The 13046-nt window shown below is 40.5% G+C and overlaps 1 protein-coding gene and 1 long non-coding RNA gene across 6 annotated transcripts in view; both read left to right on the top strand.

Annotated features, from left to right (window-relative positions):
- The window catches only part of FTO (FTO, alpha-ketoglutarate dependent dioxygenase), a 423074-nt gene that overhangs the window by 272011 nt on the left and 138017 nt on the right, over positions 1-13046 (top strand). The window lies entirely within an intron of this gene.
- LOC109310514 overlaps positions 10227-13046 on the top strand; it is a 20948-nt gene continuing 18128 nt past the window's right edge. The window contains exon 1 of the long non-coding RNA XR_002101230.1: positions 10227-10237. This is a non-coding gene — a long non-coding RNA (uncharacterized LOC109310514). The remainder of the gene's footprint in view (positions 10238-13046) is intronic.

Genomic DNA, 13046 nt, shown 5'->3' with positions numbered 1-13046 from the left:
AGAGAAGACCCACACGCATGATCAGAGGTCAGGAAAACAGACCTTATGATGAAAGCCTGAGAGCCATGGGGCCCAAGGGATGATGAGGCTGAATGGTCATAAACTACTACAAGACCATTTCAAGCTGGACATAAGGAAGAACTTCTTTACTGTCTGAGCCTCCAAGGTCTGGAACAGTCTGCCATCGGAGGTGGTTCAAGCACCTCCATTGAACACCTTCATCCAAATTGGATGCTTATCTTGCTGGGATCCTATGACCCCAGCTGACTCCCTGCCCTTTGGGCAGGGGGCTGGACTTGATCTTCTGAGGTCCCTTCTGGCCCAAATGTCTATGAAATCTATGAAAACCATTGAGAACAGTCTAGCTCCATCCTCTTTCAAACCCCCTTCAGGTAGTTGAAGAGTGCTATTAAATCCCCCCATAGGCTTCTTTTCTCTAGACTAAAGAAGCCCAGTTCCCCCAGTCTTTCTTCATAAGTCCTGTTGAACAGCCCCCTCACCATTTTTGTTGACCCCTGCTGGACTATCTCCAATCTGCCCACATCCCTTCTGTAGTGCGGAGCCCAAAACTGAATATAGTATTCCAAATGTGGCATCACCAGTGCTGAAGAGAGGGGAATAATCACTTCTCTTGACCTGCTGGCAACACTCCTACCAATGCAGCCCAGTATGCCCTTAGCATTCTTGGCAACAAGGGTACACTGCTAGCTTATGTTCATCTTATTGTCCACTGTAAACCCCAGGTCCTTTTCTTCAGAGCTGCTACCCAGCCAGTCAGCCCCTAGCCTATACCGGTCCATGGGATTGTTCCATCCTAAGTGCAGGCTTTTGCACTTTTCCTTGTTGAACCCCATGAGATTGTGCTTGTCCTTGCCTTGTTGAATCTCATGAGATTTAGGAACGTAAGAAGGGTTAAGCAGCAGATTACTAAGAAGTTACCCACACTACGTATGCAATAGTAATATAATACTAAGGTATATGAAGAGAAATGTTGACAAAGAATGAGGTATGGGAGAAGGACCCAATGAAAAGACTTGAGTGGTCAGTGAGGTACTTTTGGAGTAAAGTGATTGGAGTGGTTGGCAAGATTTTGGCAGTGAAAGACTGGTGAGAGGAAGTCCAATGGAACAGAAAAAAGACAAAGCTAGGCCAAAAGTATCTGGAAAGAAATGTTGAGGAGAGGAATTGAAGCAACAATAATTAGCAGGTCCAGTGGCTATAGAAATGAACACAGTATGAGCTGTAGTTGAAGAGGAGGTGTAGAGCTAGCGTGGTTTAGTGAGAATGGTAGACACCAGGGCATGGCTCCTTTTTAAAGAGGAGCTTATTAGTAGAGTACGATGTGTTAAGAGGGGAGGAGAGATGGACAGGTGAACGCAGAAGGTGAATTGAGTTATTAGCCCAAAGAAAATGGAATCAAAGAGGAGTGATACAGACTCTTGCTGACCAGTTAAACAACAGTGACAGTTTCCTGCAGAAGTTTTGCTTTGTTTTTGAATTTGGAGGATTGGACTTATATAAGGAAAGACAGCTTGGGTCAGGAATTGGAATGTTTCTCTTGGTAGTTAGCGATTCGCTCTGCCAGGCAGGATTTCTCCTATTGGTCTGGAAAATAATCTAGAAAGAAAAGCAATCCTACTCTAATGGCACTTAGAAACCTGATTTTCAAGGATTTTTATTCAGAGCCATGGGCTTAAATGATAGTAGCATCCATATCACATAAATGTGAAGAAGATAACCTTACATGAAAAGAAAGGAAATATGGATGTGGGACTCAAAAAAAAATGTTTTTGGTAATGTTTTCTGTACTTAAAATAAAATGAATATGAACAGACTAGAGCAGGGTGGGCAATTATTTCAGGCAGGGGGCCACTTACTGGGTTTTGGCAAGCCATCAAGGGCCACATGACAGGCAGCCAGGGACAGATAACTATTAATTTTCTAAATTTTTTAGGGGCCTTCGGGCCAGATAATGGCCTGGCAGGCCGCATCTGGCCCATGGTCTGCATTTCGCCCACCCCTGGACTAGAGGTAACTAAACAAAAGCTCGTACATTTACACTAGGCAGCCATTAATTTATGTCAGATTCCATCTTATGTAATCTGAAAATTCAGTTTAAAAATTAAGGGACTTTTTTTTCTAAAGAAGATGGAGTATAACATGATTTTGTGTTAATTCTTCAGTTAAACATTTTCATTTCCATATTTGTGCATGCGTTTCTTGACACAGTGGCAGGGTGAGTGTGTATGGAGTTTTATGATGCTGATTCTGATGCTAGTATCTAGTACAAGGTCAATAGGTTTCAGGCATTGCAAGTTTAAAATGTTGAATTTTTGTATTACAATATCATATTACTTTAGAGCTTCTGCTAACTTGAAAATAAGAATATTCACTGCTGAGGGATTGAGATCTGCACATAGATATTTTATGAAGGAAATAAATATTTAAAAAAGCAAACACTGGAGTGTGTTGGCATTTCAAAACAGGGTCAGAGATTTGTTCATCTTTTTAGAAGTGTCACTGTTTTAATGTCTATCACTATAAACACTGAGCTATTCATGATAAAGTAACTACTGTGTTGTTTTTGCCAATTGAAACAACATACAGACCTCATTTTTGTTTCAAAAGATCCGAAGTCTTTCTATAAATAGTGTTACAAGGCTTCCCTATATGGAGCAAAATGGAAGTTTCCAGAAAGATGATTTATTCCATCTGAACTGCACAGAAAAGACCAGCAAAATAGCATTTCCCTGACAAGTTAAATCATGTTACTTTTAATTAAGATAATTTCCTAAAAATGAACAAAATGATGGCAGTGTCTTCACTAAGGTAAATGACATGTCTTTGCAATGGATCAGTATCTCCCTAACACCAACATGCACAACAGTATATTTAGGACCATATTGGCTAGGTAGAGACAGCCCAAAAGCTCCTGGCTCAATGAATTCAGTCTTTGCAGTCCAAAATGCACAGGTTAAATTAAAACAGAAGTGAAGCCACATGCCTGCAGTGGCTCAGGCCAGAAGCCGGGGGCGCTAGTATATGGCTCTCCGGCTGTGTGTTCACTTTCTCTTCTCGCTGTCCCCGAGGTCTCTAGGATTTGCAGTCCAGACTTACAACAAGAGGACTCGGTAGAATTGCTCATCACTTCCTCTTCCTGCTTCAGGTAACTCTGGGATTGTAGTCCAAGTTTGAGTCGAGGAAATGGTGTTTAGCCCCTTTCCCTGGCCCCAGGCCCTGGCTATGGTTTGCCTGGGAGGGCAGTCCCCCCAGGTTGCAGACTGGGCTGCGTTCCCCCAGGTTTGCCCCCTCCACTCCCTTGTTAGCCAGCCTTCACTGCTCCAGTTAGAAAGCAGAGAGGCAAGGCCAGCCCTGATCCCTGGAGCAGACAGCATAGCACCCAGGGCTGCAAAATGCTGGGGTGCCAGAGGACTCTGATTTGACTTTAACCAGGAAGGACTGTACCCAGCATGAATGTACAAAGTGCTTTTGCAGGGACTAGGAACATGTGCCACCCCAGCATTCTTCTGGCCAACATCAGCTAGAAGCCTTGTGTCCCATGGGCAACAGGAAGGTGCCAGTCAGGCAAACAGATCCATTTCCCTTTAGACATGAGGTACAGATGCACACTTAGAGTGGAGGTGTTTGAGTGATGCAGTGGCTTTGTTTCTCTTTTGTGTTTTGTGTACAGTGAAGAGTTGTGCCTAACTTCAGTACAGTACCTCTTGCCATTTTGCATACCCCTGAAGCAGACCTGTGTCATAACAGCAGATGCTGACCTTTGGTTACCAGACCCTTGCTTTGGACTGAAAATGTGTTTTTAGATAAGAATTCTGTATGTTGTACATCTGCTTTAAAAACTAGCAGGAAGGCTCTTGGAATGGTTTGTGAGCTGTTTTATAAAAAGCAAGGAAGAGCTAAACTGTAACAATGCACAGAAAAAGAATATAGATAATACAAACCCTAAATGCGAATTTTCTCCAGTTGTATATGCCCTGCACAAGTGCTGCACACCCCCAAAATAGCACTGAGCAGTCTCAACTCTCATTGACTTAAATGGGAGTTGAAATTGCTCAGAATCTTTTGGGGTTGGTCTGCATCACACACAAGGTTTTTGATGTATGAGGTTCATGTATTTGACTATATAGGAGGGCTGAATAACTTCCGCAGCTTCTGCTCCTCACTCCACTTACTCTGTTGCATTAAGAACTATTGAGAAATAAACCTCAGAATCAATTCTGCCATTTCTTAGAATTTGCCTTCCTGTAATTCAAGATTAAAATTCCAAGATACATAATAGAAAAGTATACAATGGAAACCTGTCCAACTACTGTCATTCTGAATTGCTGTAGAGCCAGCAAAATAATTCTATTGAAAAGTAAGCTGTTTATGAAGTGGTAGTGGGAGAGTTTGTAGAAGTGTTTGTAAATGTGTACAGTTTTTTGCACCATGTCTGTGTACATGCCTATGCAAAAGAACACACCTGTGAGGTATGAAAACTAATATTCATGCTTCCTTTCAAAATGCTTTAGGAATAATACTAGCATCTCATTAGATTATTAGATCACTGCCAGCCAGAAATTCAGCTATGCTTGCTACTCAAAGAAGGACTCAGGCTGAAGTCCAGACATCTTTGCAAAGACCTCAAGTTACTTGAAGAATATTTTGCATGTTAGAGACTCCACCCAAATCCAAGGAAAACTGTCGTCACATCATTTCATCTAAACAATGCCCATGCCGACCAGAAACTCACCATCATTTTCTGTGCAGAGGAGGTTAAGCATGAGATGTTCCCCAAAATACTTCAACGTAACTGTCAATCAGAGCCTCACCTTTCACGAACATCTACTGCATGTTGCTAAAAAAATGAAAGCATGAGTTAACCTTGTGCATAAACTGGCTGAAACAACATGAGGAGCAAATGCAACCATACTTCAAATGGCCACGCTAGCACTTGTTTTTTCTGTAGCAGAATATCGCTCCCCAGTCTGTAACAACACTGTGCACACAAAGATTGTTGATACACAGTTAAATGCAGCTATGCAAATTATATCAGGAATGCTAAAAAGAACACCATTGCTCCCCCACAGCTCTGTTGCAATGCCACATGTGTGAGGGAATACCATCAGGCCATCAGTAACCCAGACCTCCCAATCAATAAGGGTATCACTGTGCCACCACCGGGTAGGTTCAAATCTAGAAAAATCTTCTGGAAATATGCCAAGAAGCTCTATGATGATAACAAGAATATTGAAGAACAATGGAGGGAAGCCTAGGCAAATACCAACCTGCCGCAGAAATACATCATTAGCAACCCTGCAATCCCCCAGCAAGGATTTGACCTACTGAGAAAGATTTGGTCCTCTCTGAATCACATGTGGACACTTCAAGGAAAATGTGGACACCTACACCATAAATGGAGAATCAAAGAGAGTCCAGGTTGTGATTGTGATGCATTTTTTCAGATGGTGCAACACATAGTGAACAATTGCCCAGTTAGATCATTTAATGGAAATCTAAAATCAATCCATGCAGCTATCCCTAAAGCAGTCAAATGGTTATCAAATTTAGATATTAATCTATGAATGGTGTATGAATGTTGTGATCTTAAAATGTCTTATGTTAAGAGAGAAATTAGATCATTATTAAAAAGAAAAAGACAACACTAAACGCCCTAGACCCCAGGTATTTAATATATGATTTAATAACTGGTTAGATTATCACATTTAAGAAATGCTTAAATACTTGGGAAAAACAGCAATATTGTTAATCTAATTATATTTTTGGATATATTTAGTTTACCTTCTGTTGAACAGCTACTACTTTTATCCCAGTTATTGGGGCATCACAATGAATTAAAGCAGCAAAAGTTGTTTTCATTATCCCTTCCTTTTCTTTTCTCCTTGTTGAGTGGGGCAATGCTTATATGTCCACTCTTTCACTTATGTGTTTCCCTCATGCCAAGTGAAGGCTGAAATTTAGTTAAGACCTGCATTAAACAGCAGCCTGTAGATATTACAGGTGTCAGTTCAACCTGAATGTTGCTTCAGCGCTATTCTGAACAGTTAGTCCATAACATCTATAACTCTTTTCTAATACAAAAATAATTTGCTACAAAATCATAACCAACTCTAACATGTTATTACAAAGCCTTTCTCTCCAGCTTAGTTAACGTATTGAGTAATGAAGAAAATTTACCAAGGAAATGAAAACTTGATAAGGGACAAGGAAAAGCCTTTCTTAGACTATGAAAATGAAGGATTCATCATGCACTGCACACCCCTAAACACAGGGATGGCACAGTTTTCACCTGTAAAGATTCCAGTGTATACACAAGTATAGTCCACTCTTTCAGTTGGGTTGTCCCAGTTAAGATCTTAAGGGAAGGGAACAGCAGTTTGGAGATGGACAAATGTTGTTTCAGGTTAAGTCACTCAATTCTGTACAATACTGGGAAGCTGATTTACATATTACAACACAGAATGTAATCAATGGGAATTTTCCATTGGCTGCATTACAGCCAACATTTTACCCATAGTTTCCCCGCAAATAGTTTACTAAGACAACCAGCACAACCTCCTTGGCTATGAAATGCAGCCATTTTGGGAATCATGGTAAACGTACACCCACCCTCCCTGACTTTTTAACTTGACACTAGATATTTGACACTTTCAGAAAGTTCCGTGGGATTTTCAGTGATCACTTGTGGCTGAGAAACTGACTTCACGTTTTGTCTAAAACATGGGAATTTCTACCCTTTTCATTTGAAGGAGCTAAGATCATAGTGAATTAAAAAAAAATTAAGAGGCTGGGAAAATGTGTCCCCCCCAAATATTTTTAAACCCGTTTTAGAAGAATTCTTCAAATTTTAATGATTACAAGTGAAAACATTTCTGCATTTTTTCCTTATCTACAGTGAGATCAATAATAGTTTTAGATTTTGATAATCAGTATACAAATAAACTTTACATCCTCACATGTATTACTGTGCAATAAAGATGTTTTCTTTAATAATAATTAGTCTTATGAATCAAAGCTATCTCATTTAAAACAAGAAACTATTTTATATATATTCAGGCTTTTAAAATTTATTCCCTCTAAGAATCAACTTAACTGTTTTATGAATACTGTAGTTCACGTAAAAGCATGAAGCTAATTGAACATTACTAATACAAGGTGTATAGTAAGCTGAGATTTTTTTTTTTTTTTAGTCAAAAACAGTTACTTTGTTGTGTTACAGAAAATATATATTCTGGATTATAATATCTTCTCTCCACCTTCAGGAAGTGTAGCCAGTGACAAAGGAAATGCTTGAAAAGTACTATAAAAATGAAAAGTCAAAACACATCCAGAAAAAACATTCTGACTCAGTGATAAACAGAAGGATTCACAGCAACTTAAATATACATATTTGCAGTTTTCCTAAAGTGGTTTTTAGCTAGCAGGAAAGCTGCAAACTTCTACTAGGATAAAAATTATGTATTTTTGTGCGTACCACAGCGTACATTTGCATATGACAATTAGTGATGGTCTTACATGCCCATGTGCACTACAACTTACCAAGATGATGCTCACAAATGCAAGATTTTGTCCTTTTCTGTGACATCATCCTGTCTTTGACATTTTAGTTCTATAAGCTAAATTTATTTTGAATGTTCATTCAATTTTTTTCTCTATCTCCCTACCTTTGGGAATAATTCAAAGCCTAGTTAAGTCAATGAAAGTCTTTTCCATTGGCACTTTGTGTCAGGGTCTAAAAATGTAGTTTTGCTGGACATGCTGCATTTGCATACAGAAAGATTAAATAAATTTGCTATCTCTCCTAAGGGCTTCAGTTCTGTGCTAAAAATAAGTGTTCCCCTATTTCACTGTTAGGACATGATTCCTGAGTCCAGTCCAGACAGGTCTGTCTAAAAACTATAATCAAGCTGATTGTATTGCCTCGGTATTCTAATTCCAATTTTGGATTTTGCTAGATAATCTCTAGTAGAGTGTATCTAATCTTCATGAAACCCAAAGTCTTTATATAAACTCTATGGATTTCCCTCCATGTGTCTCTGTCTAATGGAGACGTGTCTTCTGGCTGAGCCATAGAGACATTAAATTACTGAGTAAATCAATACAGCGTTGTTATGTCACTGTATCTTTTTCAAAGACCAGCTCAAATTTTGTATGCTGCAGCTTTGATCCTTTTCATTTAATTCTAAGTACACTTATTATTATAGTAACTGTTGTTTGTATGTTATTTTAGCTTTTTACTTAAGTAGCTATTTAGCAATTTAAATGAAAATGTAATTAGGTTACATCTGTTTTACATGTATGTAATACCATACAGATGTAAACGTCTATTAAAGCCATATTTTCTTTTTGGCAAAAAGACATAAAACAAAATTATATCAATCTTACTTTTTTTTTTTTTAATAGTGTATATAAAATGTCTTCCAGTGTCTGTGTTTTGATGGTAACACTTTCTATGTTTATGAGATAGACAAAGTGAAAAGCTTAATAATAAACAAATCCTTTTTAGTTGTACAGGCCAAATTTTACTCCAGCATTGGTGTAAATCTAGAGGCACTCCTGTTCAGCTGAACTCCCCTGAAGTTAGTTAGGATTCGTTACAAAGCTAATCATCTCTAATAATCCAGCTATTTAGGAGCCTAATTTTGCTCTCAATGCCTGTTCTTAGAAATTCAGTTGAAGTCTGTTGAATAACTATAGTTTTATAACATTGTACATTACAGAAGTGTTTGGCCTAATAAAATGAATTACTAAAGAAGTAAAATTTCTGTTGCCTTGAACTTACAAGATATTGCGTCCCTTCAGCTTTCAAGAGACTTCACTGGAGATGAAGAAGGACATCCTGTTTCATGGCCTGAACAGTGGCTCTGTGTTTAATTCCCAGCCCTATTAAGTTAAAAACAGACTTTGGATTTTTCCCAGGCCTTTTATTGTGAGGCCTGGGAAAATTCTGAGGCCTTTAAATACCTGAGAAGTGTCCATGAAGTACCAAGATAACACTTTCTTTCTCACCTGCCCCCCATTCAAGTTTGTCCAAGTTAATTTCTATTCAAGCTGTGTGTATACGTGATTGTCCTGGGTCTGTTTGGGTGCAAGCTAGTCACCTTAGGTGTCTGTACATAAATGCATGGAGCCTGGGAAACAAGCAGGAAGAATTGGAAGTCCTCACACAATCAAGGAACTATAATGCAATTGGAAAACAGAGACTTGGTGGATAGCTCACATGACTGGAGCACTATCATGGGTTAAGTTTAGAGGGGAGAGTAATGAGGGTGATGTTGTGGGTGTTTGCTATAGACACCCCCCCTCCCCCCAGCCAGGAAGATGAGGTAGATGAGGCTTTCTTCAGACAACTAGCTGAAGTTTCCAGATCACAGGCCCTGGTTCTCACAGAGAACATCAATCACCCTGCCATCTGCTGGGACAGCAGTACAGCATTGCACAGGCAATTCAGGAAGTTTTTGGAGAAAGTTGGGGACAACTTCCTGCTGGAAGTGCTGGAGCAGCCAATTAGGGGCTGCGTTCTTCTTGACCTACTGCTCACAAATAGGGAAGAATTGGTGGGGGATGTAGAAGTGAATGGCAAGGTGGGCAGCAGTGACCACAAGGTGATTGAGTGCAGGATCCTAACAAAAGCAAGAAAGGAGAGCAGCTGCGTATGGTCTCTGGACTTAAGAAAAGTAGATTTTGACTCCCTCAGGGAACTGATGGGCAGGATCCCCCAGAAGGCCAGTCTGAGGGGGAAAGGAGTCCAGCTGGATCAAGTGGAGTGCCCCAGGGGTTGGTCCTGGGGCCAGTTTTGTTCAATATCTTCATGAACAATCTGGAAGTTGGAATGGATTGCACCCTCAGCAAGGTCACAGATGATACCAAGCACTGGAGGATATGGCTAGGATTTAGAGTGTCCTAAACAAATTGGAGGATTGGGTGAAAAGAAATTGCACAAAGTTCAACAAGGACAAGTGCAAATTCCTGCTGTTTGGATGTAACAGTCCCATGCACCACTATAGCCGGGGGTCTGACTGGCTAAGCAGCAGCTGTGCAGAAAAGGATCTAGGGGTTACAGTGGACAATAACATGGATACAAGTCAGCAGCACCCTTGTTGCTAAGAAAGCCAACAGCATACTGGGCTGCATTAGTAAGAGTGTTGCCAGCAGATCTAGGGAATTAATTATTCCACTCTTTTCTGCACTGGTGAGGCCACATCTGGAGTATTTTGTCCAGTTTTGGGCCCCCCACTACAGAAAGGATGTGGAAAAGTTGGAAAGAGTCAAATGGATAGCAACGAAAATAGTTAGAGGGCTGGGGCTTATGAAGAGAGACTGAGGGAACTGGGTTTATTTAGTCTGAAGCAGAGAAGACTGAGAGGGAGATTTGATAGCAGCCTTTAACTAACTGAAGGGTAGTTCCAAAGAGGATGAAGCTAGATTGTTATCAATAGTGACAGATGACAGAACAAGCAGCAATGGTCTCAAGTTACAGCAAGGGAGGTTTAGGTTAGATATTAGGAAAATTTTTCTCGTTAGGAGGGAAGCACTGGAACAGGTTACCAGAGAAACTGGAATCTCTATCCTTGCATTTTTAAGGCCAGGCTTGACAAAGCCCTGGCTGGAAGAATCTATTTGGGCTGGTCCTGCTTTGAACAGAGGGTTGGACTAAATGACCTTCTGAGGTCCCTTTTGACTTAATTTTCTATGATTCTGTGGGTCAAAACCTGGGACAGTTAGACCTGGAATAAACTTGGTGTCTGCTTTTAGCCTAGGTGATTCCTATGGGTATAAACAAAAGTTGTCTTTGAAGCAGGATCAGTTATGCTGGGATCTGTCCTGGCAGCTGATCCACTTCCTTGGCATTTACAGATGTTATTTGGGCTGTTGTCCCACAGGGTCAGACCCATTTTGTTCCTGGGGCTTCAGGGGCCCAATCTTGTGGGACAGTGGCCTTGAGTGCCACGATTTTACTTGGCTGGGCCGCTCCTGTGGCAGCTGCAGTGGGGCGTGGGGCACAAAGCCCAGTGTGCAGCAGCAGCCGCCTCTGCCCCACACACAGATTGGGGGGAACATGTGCCCCTCAGGCCTCTGCTGGCATGGCCTCTGCCAACCATCCAGGCTCCAATCCTCCCACCACCTGGCCAGCCCAGCGCCCCACTCATCCCTGCCCCTGCCTCTGCCCCACTCCCTCCCTTACTGAGGGGGCCTTGATCTTCCACCCTTCCCTCCCCCACAGACTGACCTGCTGGGTGGGGAGGAGGGTGGTGCACGGTAGATCCTGGGGTGCACTTTAATTCAAAAAGTGCACTGGTACTTAAAAAGGTTGGAGACCACTGGGCTAGAACATTGGCTTGTTCTCAACTTGTGCTACCATAAAAATTTTGCGTCCTGTGTAACCTCAGGAAGTTGTAATTCTCTGTAAATCATTGTCTTCTGTATACCTTGGATAGCTCTTCTTTCTCAAATCCCTACCTGTCATTTCTGTTTAAATTATAATATCTTTAAGGATGTCTCTTATTGTGTGTCTGTATGACACCCAGCGAAATGGGACCATCATTTCAGCTGGAATCCCTTCGTATTCCTATAATGCAGGTAATAAATGATAATGCATACAAAGATGACAACAGTACTTCTCAAAAGGTGCTTGATATCTTATAGGGATAGTCCATTTATCTTTCCTTCCCTGGAAGAGTCCATTAGTCTGTCAGTAGCTTAAGAATACTATTATTTAAGATGTTTATTCAGTTGTGTATTGCATTGTAGTTTCTATTGGTAAATAATACATTTAAACCTCCATTTGTAAGATAAGGCAAATCTTATTTATTTTTGTTTGTTCGTTTGTTTTGAATTTACATCCACATAATTTATTCTGCTTGGAAAAAGGAAATATTTTAACAACTTGCTATTGTTTTAATCCATGTTAAGTATTCAATTCTCTACATATTCAGAAAATAATTTTAAAGGAAATGTTATGACATCAGTACAACATTTGCTTATATTCTTCCCATGTGTATCTAACATTCCAAACCTACAAATGTGTATGTAAGTTAGTAAGGTTCCATATAGACACCATATACCTAGTTCAGAATGGAGAGTTAAGTTTCTCCCATTCTTTCATCATTTAATCATTAAGGGCCAAATCACTGTCCTTCAGTGGGAATAAGGACTACTGGATTTTTCTAAAGACTGCTGAAACTGCTCAGTGCAAAGATAGTAGGAAGCAACAAACTATCAGTTTTATGGTATTGTTTCTCTGCAATGTCTAGTAGCTGTGCCACAGTTAAGATTCATTACAAAGCTTGTATTTCAGGGGTTTGTAATGTAATGACTGTGAAGAAGTCTTCATGACCTTATTGAGACAGTTCCCAAACAATCCAGTAAGATCTTTTTCTTTTATCTTTTTATATTAACATTCATCATGCAGAGAATATAAAATATTGAACATCATATTAAAGTAAAGTAAGGCAGGGATTGAAAGCTGAGCTTCCTCTTATTTCAGAAAGGCATGTAGAGGGAGAGAGAACCCACACATTGAATGATGAAGAGCTTTTTGTTTGGGAAGGCAGGGCCAGAGCACTTTGGCTTCTACTTGTTGCTTTAATCCAAATTGGTGACTTTATATTTTTAAAAGCCTTGGGCCTTAGCAACATTTACATAGCACCGGTAGTATAACCTGGGTAGCGTTATAACTGGAGGGAAGGGGAGTGGAACAGAAAAAAACACTGCTGCCACAGCCATGTGATTGTACCAGTGGCAGCCGGAGGTCACTGCTGTCCCCATGTCACAGCTGTTTCAGGCACTTGCCTTTGTTGTTATTTGAGCTGTGAGAAGCTTTGATACCCGATTCGATTCAGAGGAGATACGGCCTGATTCAGCAGCCAAATCTCTAAATCCGAATCATATCGAGAGACCTGTTAAAAGGTCCAAATTGAATCAAAAGCCTCTGAATCAATTCGGAGATTTGACCATAGACTATACAGACAGTGGTCCTCAACAGTGCTGGACACAGCTTCCTCCAGCTGGTAGGTCTGTTGTAG

This window comes from Crocodylus porosus, unplaced genomic scaffold (assembly GCF_001723895.1).
Source record: "Crocodylus porosus isolate Cpor-Errol unplaced genomic scaffold, CroPor_comp1, whole genome shotgun sequence".
NCBI classification, from domain to species: domain Eukaryota; kingdom Metazoa; phylum Chordata; order Crocodylia; family Crocodylidae; genus Crocodylus; species Crocodylus porosus.
This window is presented reverse-complemented; position numbering and strand designations above follow the sequence as displayed.